This window comes from Panicum virgatum, chromosome 9K, assembly GCF_016808335.1.
Source record: "Panicum virgatum strain AP13 chromosome 9K, P.virgatum_v5, whole genome shotgun sequence".
In the NCBI taxonomy this organism is placed as follows: domain Eukaryota; kingdom Viridiplantae; phylum Streptophyta; class Magnoliopsida; order Poales; family Poaceae; genus Panicum; species Panicum virgatum.
In genome coordinates this window covers 35,498,874-35,517,381 of record NC_053144.1, presented here as the reverse complement: position 1 = coordinate 35,517,381, position 18,508 = coordinate 35,498,874, and the positions used below count along the sequence as shown (strand labels likewise).

The following is an 18,508-nucleotide window of genomic DNA, read 5'->3' as shown; positions in this document are numbered from 1 at the left end:
ATCCTTTAATTATGGTTAGACCCTCGGTTTTTGCAGAAAACCCCCTGGAACCTAGTTTTTCTCGCAGATAAGCCCCTAGAACTTGTTTTAGGCCTAGATTTTGCGTTTTAGCTCCGTTTTAGGCGTTCTTTATGTCCACGCGATCATTGTAATACATAGAATAGTTTTAGACTAGTTTAGTGTGCTGTTTTTATGTATTGATGTACTGTTTTGTAGCTTTTGTTTGTGTTTGCTTGTATGCTTATAGTTGTGCTTTGTTTTGGCCATGTGCTCGTGAGTAGACGCTGATCGATCTGAGGAGCCCCAGTACCAGTACCCGAAGCAGCCGTCTTCTGACCAGTTTGAGCAGTAGTAGGAGCAGTACGAGGAAGGCAAGTATAACATGAACACCCTATCACTTTTAAATACATTTTCATACTGCATTTTAATACTGTATGCCTATAAGGACTTTCCTAGCCACTTTATTTCCTTTATATATACATCCTTTGGGTTGCATTTTGGTTAGTTGTGCTAGGTGCCGCGCTATAACACACTTGGTCCTTTTTAATTAATTTGATTAATGGTATATGCAACTTAATTCTGAGCGTGGCCCTCTGTGTGGCTTGAGTGGCTCACGTCTCGTTAAAATTGGTTTTGTTAGAAACAAGGTTTAGGGGGCCAGCACGGTGCTTAGTGCTTGGTTGGCCACTCTCCATAATGACCGATTCATAGAGCGACAACCTGGGACAACAGCGCTACCACAAGACTGGAATGGGACGGTCTTGGCTTACTAATTAGGTCTTTTTGGTTTGGAGTAACTTACCTGCGGGGCAAAGGGTGGTAAGCTTCAATGGTCCCTGCTCCTCCGGCTGGTCTGTGCTTGGTTTGCGCACCTGTGCTTGTACCCCCGTGAGGTGGGCCCCATCGTCGCCGATCCAACTCTTCGCGGTTACGCCTTACAAACGAGATTCTTTGTAACGGCCTCGTAGTGAGTTTGCTAGTCATCTCACCTAAGGAAGTGTGATGAACAACTAGCGCAGCTCACGACTTGTGGGTAAAGATGTGCAACCTCTGCAGAGTGTAAAACTGGTATACTAGCCATGCTCACGGTCATGAGCGGCCCAGATCCTCCTTTTGATTAGTGGGGTTATCTTCCTTTGACGAGGCAGGTTTCCCTGGGTGGCTTGGTTCGGTTTGGTTCTCAGTAGTATCATGATTAAATTTGACTAATTACTATGTAACTGGGTTAATGGTAATTCATCAACTCGTAGTAAATAGCTTTAATAAAATTTTGCCAACACTTAAAAGCTAATGCAGTTGAGTCAGCCAACCTAGAGCCTCATAGTTTGTATTATACTTGTTCAGTACAAGTTGTGTACTCACTCTTGCCTCTTCTCTACTTTTTCCTCTTGGATACTCTACTGCTGCTCAGTTCCTGCCGACGCGAGGGAGTTCGCTCAGCGCTACCAGGACTACGAGGACTTCTAGGCGTTCGTCTCCCAGTCGACGTCCCTGTGGCGCCCTGCTCAGCTTCTGTCGAGAGTTATCGTATATGTATTACGCTTTCGCATACTCTGTATCAGACATTTTGTCATTATTGTAATAAATAACATTCGTATTCACTTTAGTATATCTTTTTACGTGATATGTGCTGTGATATTATGAAACCGAGCAATCATATACATGCCAGGATCAAGTCACACGTATATACAATAGAATGAACAATTTATCACAGCACATATCACGTAAAAAGATATAATAAAACGAATACGAATGTTATTTATTATATTAATGACAAAATGTCTGATACAGAGTATGCGGAAGCGTAGTACATAAACGATAACACTCGTCGGAAGCTGAGCAGAGCGCCACAGGACGTCGACTGGGAGACGAATGCCTAGAAGTCCTCATAGTCCTGGTAGCGCTGAGCGAACTCCCTCGCGTCGGCAGGAAATGAGCAGCAGTGGAGTGTCCCAAGAGGAACAAGAGTAGAGTAGGCAAGAGTGAGTACACAACTTGTACTCAACAAGTATAACATAAACTATGAGGCTCTAAGGTTGGCTGACTCAACTGCATTAGCTTTTAATCTAGGCAAAATTTTATTAAAGCTAATTACTACAAGTGGATGAGTTACCATACCCCAGTTACATAGTGATTAATCAGAATTAAATTATGAAACTACTGAGATCCAAACCAAACCAAGCCACCCGGGGAAAACTGCCTCGTCGGAGGAAGATAACCCCACTAATCAAAAGGAGGATCTGGGCCGCTCATAACCGTGAGCACGGCTAGTATACCAGTTTTACACTCTGCAGATGTTGCACATCTTTACCCACAAGTCGTGAGCTATGCTAGTTGTTCATCGCACTTCCTTAGGTGAGATGACTAGCAAACTCACTACGAGGCCGTTACAAAGGACACGTTGGTAAGGTGTAACCGCTAAGGGATCAAGCTCCGCAATGATGGCGACCACCTCGAGGGGTACGCAAACCAAGCCTCGTAGCCTGGGGACCATTGAAGCTCACCACCCCTCCTGCCCCGTCGGTAAGTTACTCCCGAACCAAAATGACCTAATTAGTAAGCCAAGACCGTCCCATTCCAGTCTTGTGGTAGCGCTATTGTCCCAGGTTGTCGCTCTATGAACCGGTCCTTATGGAGAGTGGCCAACCAGGCAGTAAGCACCATGCTGGCCCCCTAAACCATGTTTCTAACAAAACCAATTTTAACGAGACGTGAGCCCCTCAAACGGGCCACTCTCAGAATTAAGTTGCATATACCATTAATCAAATTAATTAAAAGGACCAAGTGTGTTATAGCGCGGAACCTAGCACAACTAACCAAAATGCAACCCAAAGGATATATATAAATGATATAAAGTGGCTAGGAAAGTCCTTATAGGCATACAATATTAAAATGTAGTATGGAAATATAATTAAAGGTGATAGGTGGTGTTCATGTTATACTTGCCTTCCTCAAACTGTTCCTGCTACTCAAACTGCTCAGAAGATGGCTCTTGGCACTGGTACTGATGCTTCTCCGGTAGCTCAATGTCTACTCACGATCGCAACGCCAAAACAAGTCCAGCACATACACATACATGCAAATAAAGGCAGACACTAACAAACAGTACAACAATACATAAAAACAGCAAACAAAACTAAGCTAGAACTAATCTACGCGTTACAACGATCGCGTGGACATAAAGAACGCCTAAAACGGAGCTAGAACGCGAAAACTACAGCAAAAACAAGGTCCAGGGGCTTATTTGCAAGAAAACTTGAGCTCCAGGGGGGTTCTGGGCAAAAACCAAGGGCCTAAATGTAATTAAGGATTAGATCTGGGGTCTAACTCGCAAAATTACCAAGCTAGGATGGCGGGTTCTATATTTAAAAAGCTCAGGGGGCTGCTTGCTAAATTCTGGGCCAAACTGCAATTATTTTTGAAAAGAGATGGACTGCGGGTTGATATCCAGAAAGATGGGGGTTTCTTTAACAAAAATCCAGGCCGAAATGGTATCTTCAGATCGGGACCGTCGGATCTCGATCTGATGGCTCAGGGTGGCTCGGGTCTAGGTCTAATCTAGGCCGTGGATTCGAGATCGAGCGGCCGCAGGCAGTTGGGGGCGCGGGCGGCGGCGGACTCGCCGGAGCGCGGCGGCGCACGGCCGCGGAGTCGCTGGAGTTCGCCAATCCGGCGCTCTCGGAGTCCGTTCGGGCTGCGGTTTGGCCGAGGGTGGAGTGCGGCCAGCACGCATACGACTGCGGGCATGGCTGCGGGTGCGGCGACGGCCGGCACGCACGCGGCTGCGGGTGCAGCTGCGGCGACGGTGGCCACCAGGCACGCCTGCAGCGGCGTCTTCGAGCAGGCACACGAAGGGCAAGGCAGCGCCCCGGTGAGATTCTCCAAATTTATGGTTACCTCAATGTAGATTGTTGTCTGAGATTTATGCCTTCATTTATTCCTAGCATAGCCATTAAACTCTTGCCATGGATAATGGATTGCACATCTGGATTGTTAAAGGGGCTTGGCATGATTTTGAGGGTTAGTAATTTGGTTGCTATGAGGAGATGTTGAACTGGCACTACCTTTCTACTCTGATGTGCAACAGAGTAAATCATGCTACCTTTCTACTCTATGTGCAGTGGAGTAAAATAATGTACCTAGGAAAGCATATGAAATCAGGAGCATATATAAAATTGTGCACTTATTTATTCCTTTTGAAATTGAGTTGCATATACAGTTGCTTGAATTTGTAGTGTAATTGTTTGATAAATTTGCTCTGAAATTAATATTATTACGTTCAACACAGATGGATAGAAGATGGATACATGGAAGACAATTCACAGCCGAGTATATGGCAGGAGTTGATCAGTTCATGGAATTTGTGGGCCAAAAATTTGGGAAGGATGTTCAGATACGTTGCCCATGCCGTAGATGCCTGGATCTGAAGTCATGGCCTCAGCAAGCAGTCTATAACCATATACATATTTTTGGGATTTCATGTATGTACACTCAGTGGATTCATCATGGAGAATCTATGGATGGTGTACAGGTTGAGGTTGTAGAGGATGAGGCTCATGAAACTGGCAATGATGGTTTTGAGATGGATGCGGACAAGCATGATGATGAGGACGATCATGGAGTGCTAGAGTTAATAGGAGACCTATATAGAGTAGCAGAGGCAGATGGAAAAGAACCTAATTTCTTCAAAGTCCTTGAAGATGCGAAGCGGTCACTTATTCCTGGATCTAAGCATTCAAGGTTTTCCTTTATGGTGAGGTTGCTCCATATCAAATCATTTTATCGGATCAGCAATACGGCATTTGATGCATTGTTGAATCTATTGTCAGCCGCTATTCCAGAATGTGACCTACCAAAATCATATGATGATGCTAAGAAGTATCTGCGTGAGTTGGGCCTTGGATATAACTCGATCCACGTGTGCAAGAATAATTGTGTGTTATTTCGAAAGGACTATGCAGAGCTCGATGCATGCCCAAAATGCAAGGAATCTAGATGGGAGGATGCAGGTGGCAACAAACGGGGTCCTCATAAGGTGTTGAGGCATTTTCCTATTATACCAAGATTGAAGAGGATATTTGCCACCAAAGCTACAGCCGAGAGTACCCAGTGGCACAAGAAACAACGTAGGCAGGTGGATAATGAAATGAGTCATCCAGCAGATGGCAAGGCTTGGAAGCACTTTGATAGGAAGTATCCATCTTTTGTTGCAGAAGCTAGGAACTTGAGGCTTGCCATAGCTACTGATGGGTTCAATCCATTTGGGAAGATTAGCACCACTTATAGCATGTGGCCTGTCCTTGTGAAGCCTTTGAGTTTGCCACCATGGGAATGCGTGGATGAATCAAATTGCTTCATGTCCTTACTCATCCCGGGTCCAACATCTCCAGGGAAAGATTTTGATCTATTTCTTGAGCCTCTTATAGAGGAGTTGCTTGAACTATGGGGTGGTGTCAAAACATTGGATGCAAGTAGCGGAAAGGAGTTCAAGCTTCGAGCTGTGGTACTATGGTGCATACATGATTACCCTGCTTTTGACACATTGTCTGGGTGGACGACAAAAGGATATTATGCATGCATTCATTGTGAAAAAAATCCACTCTCACGGCCACTGAGGAATAAGATTGGCTACCTTGGGCATCGTCGGTACCTCCCATTGAGCCACCAATGGTGAAGAAGCTTCCTATTTGATGGGCACCATGAGAAACGGACTGAGCTAGGAAAGTTTAGTGCCAAGGAGGTGCTACAGGAACTAGAGAAGGTTGAAGATGTTAGGCCAGTTAAATAGGATGCAAGTAAGAAAAGAAAGCATGGAGGGAATGAAGAACCCATAATATTCAGTCGTTGGAGTAGTTTTTGGAGGCTCCCTTACTGGAAAGACTTACTGGTGCCACATGTTCTTGATGTGATGCACATTGAGAAAAATATTTGTGACAGCATTCTAGGAACATTGCTCGACATCGAGGGCAAAACAAAGGACACTGTTAATGCTAGGTTGGATTTGCTTGACATGCACATAAGACCTAACCAACTCTTGAAGGAGGATGTGAATACGGTTCGAAAACCAAAAGCTTGCTATGTGTTGGCAAAGGAAAAAAGGATTGAGTTATGTAACTTCCTAAAGAGTATAAAGTTTCCACATGGTTACGCAGCCAACCTAGCAAAACACATAAGTTCTGATGGTAGCAAGGTGCAGGCACTGAAAACTCATGATTGTCATGTCCTTCTACAGAGAATTCTACCCGCTGGCCTTCGGGGATTTGTGGAGAAGAAACCTGTGTTGGGGATTTGTGGAGAACTATACGAAACCATTGCAGAACTTGGCAAATTCTTCCAGGAATTGTGTAGTAGAAATCTGAGAATAGATGTCATAAATAGATTGAAAAGAGATATTGTATTGATCTTATGCAAGCTCGAGAAGATTTACACCCCCAGCATTCTTTGATGTTATGGTGCACTTGGTGGTCCACCTGGCTGATCAGATATTGCTTACAGGACCTGTTCAGTATGGATGGATGTACCCTATTGAGCGGCGAATGGGTACTTTCAAGAATTCAATGAGGAACAGGGCTAGACCAGAGGGATCAATAGCTGAGGCCTATGCTGCTACTGACACTTTGACATTTTGTTCAAGGTACATTGAGGATGTGGACACTCGATTTAATCGGGATACCCAAGGCACTAGTGGGGATGAACCTGTTGAGGATGATATCTCTGTGTTTATGCATGGTGTTAAACTCATGGGAGGCGGTAGTGTTGATCGCGCCTCCGATGAAGACTTGGAGAAGTTGGTCTGGTACGTGCTGAATAACTGCGATGAGGTTTATCCATATGTGGAGTAAGTATCAAATGAAAGGTTCTTTTTATAGTTGTCTATATATGGTACTACGCTACTATGTCCTAATACAACAATTGTGTCCTACTTTGTTATGCAGGTTGTTCAAGGAGGAGTTGGAGAGAGCTGGAATTCGTGATGTTGACAAAAGGCTTCAAAAAGAATTTCCTAAGTGGTCCAGGAGGCATGTAAGTATTCTCATGTATGTTCTCATGGCTGTAGGAATAATGATAAGATTTCATTTTTGTGGTCCTTAGTTTTTCTATTGCACATGGTTTGCAAATTTCAGATCAGGGAGCTTCAAAAAGAGAAACCAGAAGACGTTAGCGAAGGGTTGTTTGCGTTGTCATGTGGACCTGATCCTCGAGTCAAGACTTGTAAAGCTTGCAGTGTAAATGGAATCCGGTATAGCACCCTTGATCGTGAAAAGTTCTTACAGACCCAAAATAGTGGAGTCATGACTGAAGGCACACATGAAGACGCGACAATTGATTATTATGGTGTCCTGAGGGAGGTAATACAGCTGCAATATAATTCCAATGTGGATGTCCATCGGTCAGTGGTTTTGTTCAGATGTGATTGGTACAATCAAGTTGGGAAGACAAGAGGAGTCATAGATGATGGACATTTCAAGTCCATCAACATCGAATCATTTTGGTATAAATCTGACCCTTTCATTTTAGCCACTCAGTCGAAGAAGATATTTTACCTGCCTGATATAGCTCTAGGCAAAGATTGGCGGATTGTGCAGAAACTTGAACACAGGGCTATGTATAATGTTAGTGAAAAAGATGATCACTGTGCTTTTGTACACCAAGATGATAGTTGCTCGGATACAGAGCATGATGTCCAAGAAGGTGATGCTGATGAAGGCATGCACAATTTGCAAGATGATGGAGAAGTCACTATTGTTGAAGGTAAATTGGTAGACCTGATAGCAAGGAACAAGAAAGCGGCCTTGCAAGACAGTGATGATGAAATGGAGGACGATGACACGATATTGCAGTACTGCAGTGACAATGGCAACATGGAAGTCGATGATATGGATAGTGGAGACAGCGATGATGATTGATCCACTATGTGCTGTTGTGCTGGTCCGTGTCACTGAGGTAATTTCCTATTTACTTAATTAGTAGCAACTGCATTAAATATTTATGCTTTTCTTCGCCAAACATCTATTAGTTACGAAGTTACCAAACATCTCTTTTTCCTGCTTTAGCTCTGTTAAAGCATATCTTATTAAACTCAGAAAATAGAGTTATTTGCATGCTCTATACAAATATGGCTTATAGAATAATCTGTTCATTTGGAGTGGACACAGCATGTTTAATGTACCTACTTTTTTTAAATGAAATGTTTAATGTAGCTATTCCAGACTTTGTTAAAGTATAGTGGTTCCAGACAAGAACTAGAGTAAGCTCTTATCTTTTATGTAGAACTCATTAATATTGCATTACATTGAACCAACAGATTGTGCTCAGTAACATTTATCTTTGTTACCAGCTTCTTTTCATGTTAAGCAGAAGGAATATTTCATCAAAACAAGCAGTGTTAACTATTTTATGCATTGTAGGACTCCAACTCAGTGGAATTGACATGATGCCACCTCCACCCTCAGCGAGACCCTTCAGTGAAATCAACCGAAAAGGAACAGGAGCTGTTCCAAATGGTTGTGTTACAAACCTGCATGATGAGACGGAGGATAGTGACCACAAAATGTGATGCTTTCCTTGTACTTGTGGAAATTACCTGTAGTTTTTGCTTTCCTTGTACTGTTGATGTTTTAGCTCCGTCATTGTGCTGATCACTTGCCTAATAAAATGGGAAGGATAAGTTTGGTTTCAGATTATGTGCTTATGCTCAGTTCTTTCTGCAGCTCGTCTCTGTTATCTGAACAAAGTTATGTGACCGAGCGAGGCTTGTTCTGAAGATTTTGCTTGGCTATCTTTTTTCTATTTTTTCTTGCTATAACAACAAAACATGCAAAGTCATGTGCTCTTGAGCCAGGAAAAAAAGCCCCGTGATCTCCATAACATCAAGTTGCAATCTGTTACTTTGTGATAATTGGGATATCAGGCCGCGTTTAGTTTCCAAAAAAAAATTGGGAAAAAATTTGTAGGGACATTTACAACACTAATTAGGAGTATTAAACATAGATTAATAATCCATCGTCAATAATATGCGCTATTTCAGATTCAGCCAGTGAAAGTGGACACATCACTTTGGTGCTGAGTGGAGTGGCATGGGACCTGCAATTGCCCACAACTATCTATAAGTACATTTACACACTCTACTATGCTGCACTAATAAGCTATTATATGACCTACTCTAACTATTGATATGTGCAACTCACCTCACTAGATTCGATTGGCTGTTAACAATGATGATGCAACAAAGGCAGCTTGCGCTGATGTAATGCAGTCTGCGATACGAAACAAGCATTATAGGTTGAAGAAGAAATACTTCAATGGTGTCCCAGCAATTGAGGTCAGAACTACTTCTCCTATGCAAAACACGACTGATGAAGAATGGATTGCACTAGTTGCCCACTGGTCTGACCCTAAAAATAAGGTATGTTCCATCTCAATTATTTTTCAAGCTGTACTTGGAAGCTGATCTAATAAGTGCATGTGTTTGCAGCAAGCCTCTGAAAAGTACAAACAAAACCAGCAGAAAGTGAAGTTTCATCAGACAACAGGTTCTCGCGCCTATGTTCCCCACTTGCATGCCTATGTAAGTCAATCTCCTTTTATAGTCAGCACCCACTTTTCCCTTCAATGTACTATGTGAAATAACTATTCTAATGTTCCATCTATTTATACCAGAGGCAGAAGAGAAAGGAGGTTGAGCCCAGCACAGAAGATGAAGAGATTGATGCAGTGGAGGCCTTCAAGTCCTGCCATACAAGCTCCAAAACAGGACTGATAGATGAGGCACAACGCGCTATTGTAAGTGCCATTTTGATCTATGATTTATTTATTGTTCATGACCTTATGTATCAAATACTGTTGACAGTTAGAAAAGTATCAATTATGGCTTGGCTGGCATGTAAAATATGTGCATTAGGTGCAGTTTTTATCATAAACATGATTTGAGATAATGTGTTGAGAAAATATGTGCAATTTTTATCAAAAACTTTTGCACTAATGTACTATATGCTTGCATTGACTTATATTCTGCTGGTTTGCATTGAAGCTAAGTACATACATGCATAGTATTTATTCATGTTGGCTTCTACCCACCGAATATTCTGTCGTTTGATTTTTTTTTCAGTCTGAAATGGAGGCTTTGAAGGCAGAAGCTGTACCTGATGGTGAAGAGCAAATGTGTAGTGCACAAGTTGTTGCCAAGGTGCTCACTGAGGACAGCTCCATGACAAACACATTTCTGAAGAATGCTGGTCTACAGTCTGGGTGCTCCTCAAGATCAGCTTCATCAACTGAAAGGGATCTTCGAGAACAACTTGAAGCTGAACAACAAGCCAAAGCTGCCCTCGAGGAACAACTTGCAACCTTGAAGAAGAAGAGTGAGGTTATAGAGGAAAATCTTGCCAAGGCCCAAAGGCAGTTGGATGAAACCACAAAGACAGCAGAAGAGACCCAAAGGCGTTTGGAGCAAACCGAAAAGACAGCACAAGAGAACAATATCATCCTCTGCCGTTTCTTGAGCTTCAATGGTAACTCATCCTAGACTTGTGAGCTGTTCCCTTGTCCCAATCTAATGTTAGTCAAGTTCTGTGTTAAACTTGTGTCAGTCCATGGTGTGTTGAACTTATGTCAGTCCAGTGATCATGGTGTGTTGAACTTGTGTCAGTCCATGGTGTGTTGAACTTATGTCAGTCCAGTGATCATGTGGTGAACTTATGTCAGTCCAGTGGTCTGTGTTGAACTTATGCCAGTCCAGAGATAATGTGGTGAACTTGTTGAATTTATGTGTGGTGAACTAAGATGTAAGTTCTATGACCTACTGTGTGATATGAGCTGTGTGTGATCTGAGTTGTTGTACTTCTGTGATGAAAGAAGACCAAAAACAGTGACATTTTTTTATGCCTTTTGTGATGATAAGGATGTTTTCCATGATGAAAATGGACATGTTTTGTGACGAAAAAACATTTCAGTGGCAGACACATGGCGCGATTTGAAATGATCCACGTGGTAGGGCCAGTGAAGGACACATGGCAGATACCACATCATCAGCCAGCGTGGCAGATGCCACGTCATCCACTATGTGGCAAAAGCCACGTCATCTACCAGAGTGGCCGACGCCACGTCACATGCCACCTGGCACACGCCACGTCATCTGCCAGCGTGTCACCCCAAGCCACGCCAGCCGCCAGCATGGTCCATGCCACGTGGCATTTCCCTTAGTGACGAATTTGGTGATGTCCTGTGACGTGTATACTTTTGTCACTGAAGATCGTCTGTTCGATAACAAAGGCCATTTCGTCATTGAAAAGTTCACTTCTATGACGAATTTGTCGATTTTGTCACGGTGGGATAAATGTGACGGCATATGCATGACGAATGAGTTTTTGTCACTAATTCGTCACAAAACATCTTCAGTGACGTTTTGATGGCATACTGTGACAAAAATGAATCGTCATTTTTGTGAGATTCCCTACTAGTGTGCACTTCATTTTCACCTGCCATGGTTAGCGCAAGAAAAGACACCAATTCAAGTTATGTGGCTTTGTGAAGACACTCAATCTCACCTTCTCTTACCACCAAAGTTCTTATGTGTCCTTGCTGAATTGTGAGCTGCACACACCTTGGTGATAGTAGACACGATAAAAGTGATGGATCAAGCGAAATCAAAGTCACAGCGTATCCTAAACTTAGGCTTTTTGTGGAGCTTGGAAGGTTATGTATGTGGTGGTGCAATCTGAAATTTCAAGCTATTGTAAAGTTAAGTATGAATCCAACCAAGAAGATGTCTAGTTGCTGAACTGAAAACAGAGGAATTGTAGAACGTGTTTAGGAACTCACACACAAGGATGGAAAAACTTGTTGCAGCCAAGAAAAGAGCTAAACTGAAGTTTTGATTGAAGACAAAACTCAGTGCTACAAAAGTTATGGAGAGATGCTAGCTAGTTGCTCACAAGATCAATAGGGCTACAAGTTTTGCACAAATGATAGATATATGTAAGCTGAACATTATCAAGCAAGGTCAATCATTGTGGTGACCTCAGCGCTTAACCTCTTGTTTTTGCCTCTTTTTTTTGCTACAAAGATCAGCCACCAGATTATAAACAAATTAGCACTTGCTCTTGAGATAAATTTTAGAAAGAGCAGAGTGCAAAGCCCACAAGCAACAACCTACAGCTAGTCTCAATAGGTTCAAAGTTTCCACAAAGGATGAATTTGGTTCACTACTGAAATTTTCGTGGATAAAGCATGGAACAACTCTAATATTTAGAAACCAAGCATAAGTTGTTCTTATAGGATTTCAAATAAGCTTTCCAACAAGCACAAGAACACTCAAATCGGACTTGAGATGCAGAAGTTATGCTGATTTTTGTGTGCCCTTCTCAAACTTCAGATCTGAGCGCGAAACGACTTCAGGATGAAAATAGATCTGAACAAGAACACAAGAACAAAGGGGGAAATACAGATCTTGATGGGGAACTAATGGGGAAAACAAATTAGAGGCGAAAAAATGAGGGGAAACACAAAGATTCGGCAACCAAACTCGATCTATTGGACTAGAACTTAACCAAACTCACTGAAATTTCAGATCGGTTTATGGGTAGTGGAAATTTTTGGTATTGTCGAGTTTAGGACAGTAAACCAAAGGGAAACTATGGGGTAAAGATCCTAGCAAGTAAACTGTAGCTCTGAATACCAAGATGATGCGGGGGCTTTCCCGATCTTCTCGCTATAGGATCTGTGGATAACTTGACCCGTGCAACCTGACGAACCGATGGCACCAACAGCTACTCGAATAGCTACCTGTGACAAATGATTTCGCCCAACCACACAATTTGGTTGACGCCTAACCTGAACCACGCAAGGTAGAGGCAATGCTCTTGCAAATCACAAGGAAACACAAGAACAAATGGTAGAGAAAACTCCCAATCCTCAAGGGGGCAGCTATGGCACAACCCTAAGGATAAGAGCACTTGGCTTCTCTATTTTATGAGTTCAATTTGTGGTTAGAGTTTCCACTTGGTGTACAGGGGATACTTATACTAGGAACATCCCTCCTAGTTGGGCTGGAGGCCTTACTAACAAGCCCATTTCGAAAATACAGGAGTGGAACACTTCACGGGGTGTTCAGATCAGACTAGTCTGAACTACTCAGTCTTGGAGCAGTCTTTATAAAAATACTCGAATCTCATTGCTGGGTTACCAAAGTACTCGAAATAGATGCCATTGGAAAGTAGACTTCATGATGCTTCCAATGGTATAGGATACCCATGGTGAAACCTTCAGGATTGGTACAGTTCTTGCCCTGAACTGTTATCACAAAATATGGAGCAGTTCTGGAGCAATCTTTACAAAAAGTACTCGAATCTCTTTGCTAGGTTATCGAAAGTACACGAATTAAGTGCCATTGGAAAGTAGACTTCAAGACGCTTCCAACAGTATAGGATACTCATGGTGAAACCTTTGGGATTGGTATAGTTCTTGCCTTGAACTTCTGTTACAATATCTGGTGCCATCATCGGGACTGCAACTTGCTCTCTATCACTTGGACAGACTTCCCATGGCCTCCTCTTGGAACCTAAGGACAAGAAATTGTTGGCGCCCACCAACATCACCACCGAGAAACAGCAATGACGTCCACAGACGCCAATTGGGGTGGCAGTATTTCATGAACCATGAATAAATCCGCAAGCTATATCTACACTTTCTCATTGGTTAGCTCATCAGAGATTAAACTACACAACAGGGAGATCGCTATCGAAGCAACGGGAGGAGCCCGTACACCCTGGCGAATTTATATACCTCCTACCCCCCATACCGAACGTGGAGGATTACTCGGGCTCGGACAGGGCTATCACCAGCTGCCGGCTACCTCTACAAACCGTGGGTATATTTGACATCCAGCAACTCTTAACTAATTTAGACACCATGTCTACACTAGTAAGGGATACTCTAGCATCCCGCGCGGAGCCCCCACCCTTCGAATGGACAGACATTAGACTAGAGCAATTATACGAATACTAGAGCAGTTGATAGAGTTCTAAGAACAAAAGACTATCCATCTCAAGCACAGGGCGATCAAGCAATGCAAGCATTGAATAATAACGCAACCATGACAAGAAACATATACCCGATAACTCAGAACATACTTCAAGCAGATATCGGTAACCATAGTCTAATTCTATTACAAACGACCGAATATTACAAGAGAGAGCTAGAGATGAACCTATACCAGACTCTCGAGCAACTCCGGCGACTCGATGACTCCTAGACTTCTCCTAAACTCCACTAAGCCTAAAGACTATGCAAGATGAGCAAGAGAGGAGAGGTGTGAGGTGTGTGTGTGTGTGTGTTCTCTAATCTCTATCCCCCTTTGTATTTATAGCAGGAAGCCACGGGGTGAGACTGCAGCAACCGACTTCAGCAACCAGTGGAGAGGCGACACGTGGCGAAGTTGAGGCGGTGGGGCCCATGGGCCAAGTCGCCGACCTGTAGGTCAGTCGACTTGCCAGGTGGGCCAACCGACCCCAGCTTCGTTCAGCAGGCTGTCTTGGGCCTCCTTGTCTGGTCCACGGTGGTCTAGGCCTGTTTTGGCTTGTCTGAATTGGGTTCTTGCATCACTTTTGGTCCATCTGAGGCTAAATCGGTGCTTTGATAATTTTTGTGCTTTTATGTCAGGCCAAAGTGTGTTTGTAACCTGCATATTAGCTCTAAAATGCAACTTGCATTTTCTAAAAGGTAAAGTGTGGTTTAGGGACTTTATTGAATAAGGATGCGTGTAAGAAATAGAAACTCTTATGATTTTCCGATCAAGTTGACGCCTGGAAATGATCGTTAGTAAGCGTCAACAAGATCCCCCAAGGTGTCCTTTGCCCGTCCCGGGCAAAGTAGGACAAATCAGGTTGTTGATCAGAAAATCACTTTGACTCGTACCTTACCTGTCATGTCATAGTCTGAAGCAAAGAGATTCATCTATAAGCTTAAAAGAGTTGGCTACCATACCTTTGCACAATTACCTTACTCCTTCATGGGGCTTTTTAGTTGTCTCCTTGTCTTGGGCTGTTGAGAGTTAGAATGGTGCATAGAGTAGTACTTACTTGCTCATAGATCTGCAATCCATCTGGAGATACTTTTTTGAAATATTTTTGAAAACATGGCAAAGTTTCCAGGATAACTCTCTCGAGGCACTCAACTTGTATTTCCTTACCAGGGCAGTATCTGCCTTTGATCTTTCCTACTACTACAAGCCTTTATGGACCTCAAGGTAGGATAAGAACGGGCACACTTGTGTTCTATATGTTGTAAAGTCAAAGAGATGATCCATGGAGAAACAAGTCATGCAATCTCGATCAAAAGGTGCAAGTGTATGAGTGGATGGATGGATGGATAGATGTGGCTTACTCCTTGAGGTAATGGCTTTCTCTCTCGAGTCATCCCTGTGTCTCTTTTTTTTCTCTTTTGAGACATGGTTTCCCCTTTTTTTTTGGGTCATGTTTCCTTGGCATGCCATCTTTTCTCTTTTTGGGGCAACCATAGTCTGACTTTATTTTATTTCAGGGATGTTCTACGAGAGATATCACCAAGACATGGAGCATTTATTGATGTGGAATAGATAGATGGTGGTGCCAATTCCCAGTGTAGGAATGTAGCAAATGGATGGGACGGGTACATGCTTATGATCGAGAAAGCATGAAAAGTATCTCACTAGGGTCACACAATTTGACAAAATTCAATAGAACGACAAGCAGCATATGTGTAATGTTTTTCATGGAATATGACATATGGCTCTGGTAGGACATTGCATATCACTGGGGAACTTGCCTTTTTAATTTTTTCAAAAACAACTCCAAACTTCAAGAATCACTAGAACAAACTTGCACAACCTTATTTATCATATCTGAACTCACAACAACTTAGACTTGGATCAAGCATACGCAACCCACGGAACTTTCAGGTTCATTGGCAAGATATTTGCATAACCAACAGATTTAAACTCGAGAGAACTCTCATTTTCAAACTAGGCACAATAGACATGAAAGAGCAAAGCAAAACTCATCCTTTCAACTTATCATAAAGAGTTAGAACATTCTTACCGCGCATGATGAAAAGGAAAATAAAGTAGTAAATTTTTATTTTGTTTTTGAAAGTTTTTATCGTATTTTATTGAAAGCAAGTAAAGGGATACAGTTGACTTAGGGGAGGGAACCTCCCCCAAACTAGCTCTTAGTTTAGGGTCCGAAAAGCAGGACCTTTCTCCATACCTAATCAGGTTGGGGTCGTTTCGTCCGTACCTGGAGAAGTAGTAGCGGTCGATGACGTCTTGTTCTTCTTGCGCCATACCTTCTTGGTCTTCATTGATGGCGTAGTTGGCGCAGGAACAGGATCCTCAGATGTTGGATAGGTGATTTCCAGATCTTCCCATACTGTATTGGTGATGAAATCAGGGATCTTCTGGTCGTCTTCCAATGGCTCGGTTGGTGGAGTATGAATTTCCCAATCCTCCCAAGCTGGCTTGGAAGGGGGATGATAGTCTTGATCATTCCAATCGGGCTCTGCCATAACCCTTGTTTTTTACTATCCTCATGAATTAGGAATACCTCCCTCTTGTTTTGAAACTTGAATTTCATGGTCTTTCCCATGATACGGAGGCTGATTCTTCCTGTCCATACATCAATTCTGGCGTTTGTATCCTTGAGGAATGGTCGCCCAAGTATGAGCGGGATTTCAAGATCTCCTTCCATATCAAAGACTACAAAGTCCACTAATATGTAGGTATTTTTTGACCTTTACCATTAACATTTCCACAACTCCTTCTGGATATCTTATCGTGGAGTCCGCCAGCTGAACACACATAGTGGTAGGGGAAATTGATGGATAGCCTAGCTTCTCGAATGTTACCTTGGGCATGATGTTGACACTGGCTCCAAGGTCCCACATGGCGTGATCAAATTCATAATCAAAGATTGAGCAGCTGATCACTGGAGTTCCGGATCTTCTCTTATTGTGGCTGCTAACTCACCCCATGCACCTCTTCTTGGGCATGTGAGCTTCTCTGCATAGCTGAGAGGTGTCCTTCTAAGTGGCTCCTTCCACATAGCATAGATGATATTTACGCTCTCTAGAGTTGATTCGGGTTGCCGTGGAATCTTCCCTAGTTCAGCAGTAGGTGTAGCAGCAGCTAGTTGAGCCAATTGAGTTTCTAGCGCCTTATTGAAACTCAGCTGGTTCTTCATAGCCATGGAGAATCCATCCATCTTGGCATGGATGGTCTTCATAGATTTGTCTATGGCGACCAACTTCTTCTGAAGGGACTCATTGATCTTCGCTTGGCCGTAGACAAGATCTCTCAAGGTAGGCTGGTTAGGATTGAAAGAATTTGAATTTCCATTACCTCCTTGGTAGTATGGGCGTGGTTGATTCCACCCCTCACCTCCTTGTGGACGAAACCCATTATTGTTGTCATTGAGGAATAATGCTTCTTCCTGGGTTTCTGGGCAATTGTCGCCCAAATGTCCAACATTCCCGCAGACCACACATGTCATGTGAGTTTCTAAGGTTTGAAGTGTTTGCATTTGAGCCTTATCTTGGGTATAATCCTCAAATTTCTTGAGGAGGAGATCAATCTTCAGAGCGAGCATGTCGACCTCCTTGACGGAGTGCATACCTCGCTGGCGCGGTTGGAGGCGATCATCGCTCCAACCTTGGTTGGAAACCATCTTCTCGATCAATGATGTAGCTCTTTCAATGGTCAGCAAGAAGAAAGCTCCACCCGCAGTGGCATCCACATAATCACGGGATGACTGTGTCAACCCATTGTAGAAGTTCTGAAGAATGAGCCAATTATGCATTCCGTGGTGCGGACATGCCAGAATGTACTCCTGAAGCCTCTCCCAAGCCTCAGGAATTGACTCATTTGATGCCTGCTGGAAGTTCGAAATCTGACCACGAAGGGCATTGGTTTTGCCCGTTTGTCCCATGTATACACAGCAGCCTTGTTAGCATAAAACCATTGCTTCGCTCTCCCTAGAAGAGAGAACGGAAATAGACGGAGCCGGATTGCATCTTGCGATACACCCTTGATAACAAAAGTACTGCAGAGCTCCAGGAACTGCTGGAGATGAGCACTGGCATCCTCATTGGCCTTGCCACAAAAAGGGCTGACCTGCACCATCGTAATGAGACCCGTTTTGATCTCGAAATTTTCCCCTCCGATGTTAACCTCGGGCCCGATAGGGACCTGGTTAGCAGACGGAGCAGAGTAATCACGGAGTGTCTTCTGGGCCATAGCTCTAAGAGCTGACGATGATGCGATGACTGGTTCGGCTGCTGAGAGTGGGATTTGAGGAGGTACGTTACGAGGTCGAACTCTTCTCAAAAGTGACTTTAGATTGGAATGAAAGTTTTATGGCAAGTCGAAACCGGTCATCAACTACCCTATTTTCATATCATCAAAGACAAGAAAACAAAGCCAAGTTAGCCTGTTTAGCAAGCGAATACCAATTTCGATTTTGTTCATCACTTTGTCTAT

The 18,508-nt window shown here is 43.2% G+C and overlaps 1 non-coding gene across 1 annotated transcript; it reads left to right on the top strand.

Moving 5' to 3' along the window:
* Nucleotides 1-17,826: 17,826 nt before the first annotated feature.
* Nucleotides 17,827-17,933, top strand: LOC120653026. The gene has a single exon (XR_005666724.1). It is a non-coding gene; the product is annotated as a small nucleolar RNA R71 (small nucleolar RNA).
* The last annotated feature ends 575 nt before the right edge of the window (nucleotides 17,934-18,508 follow it).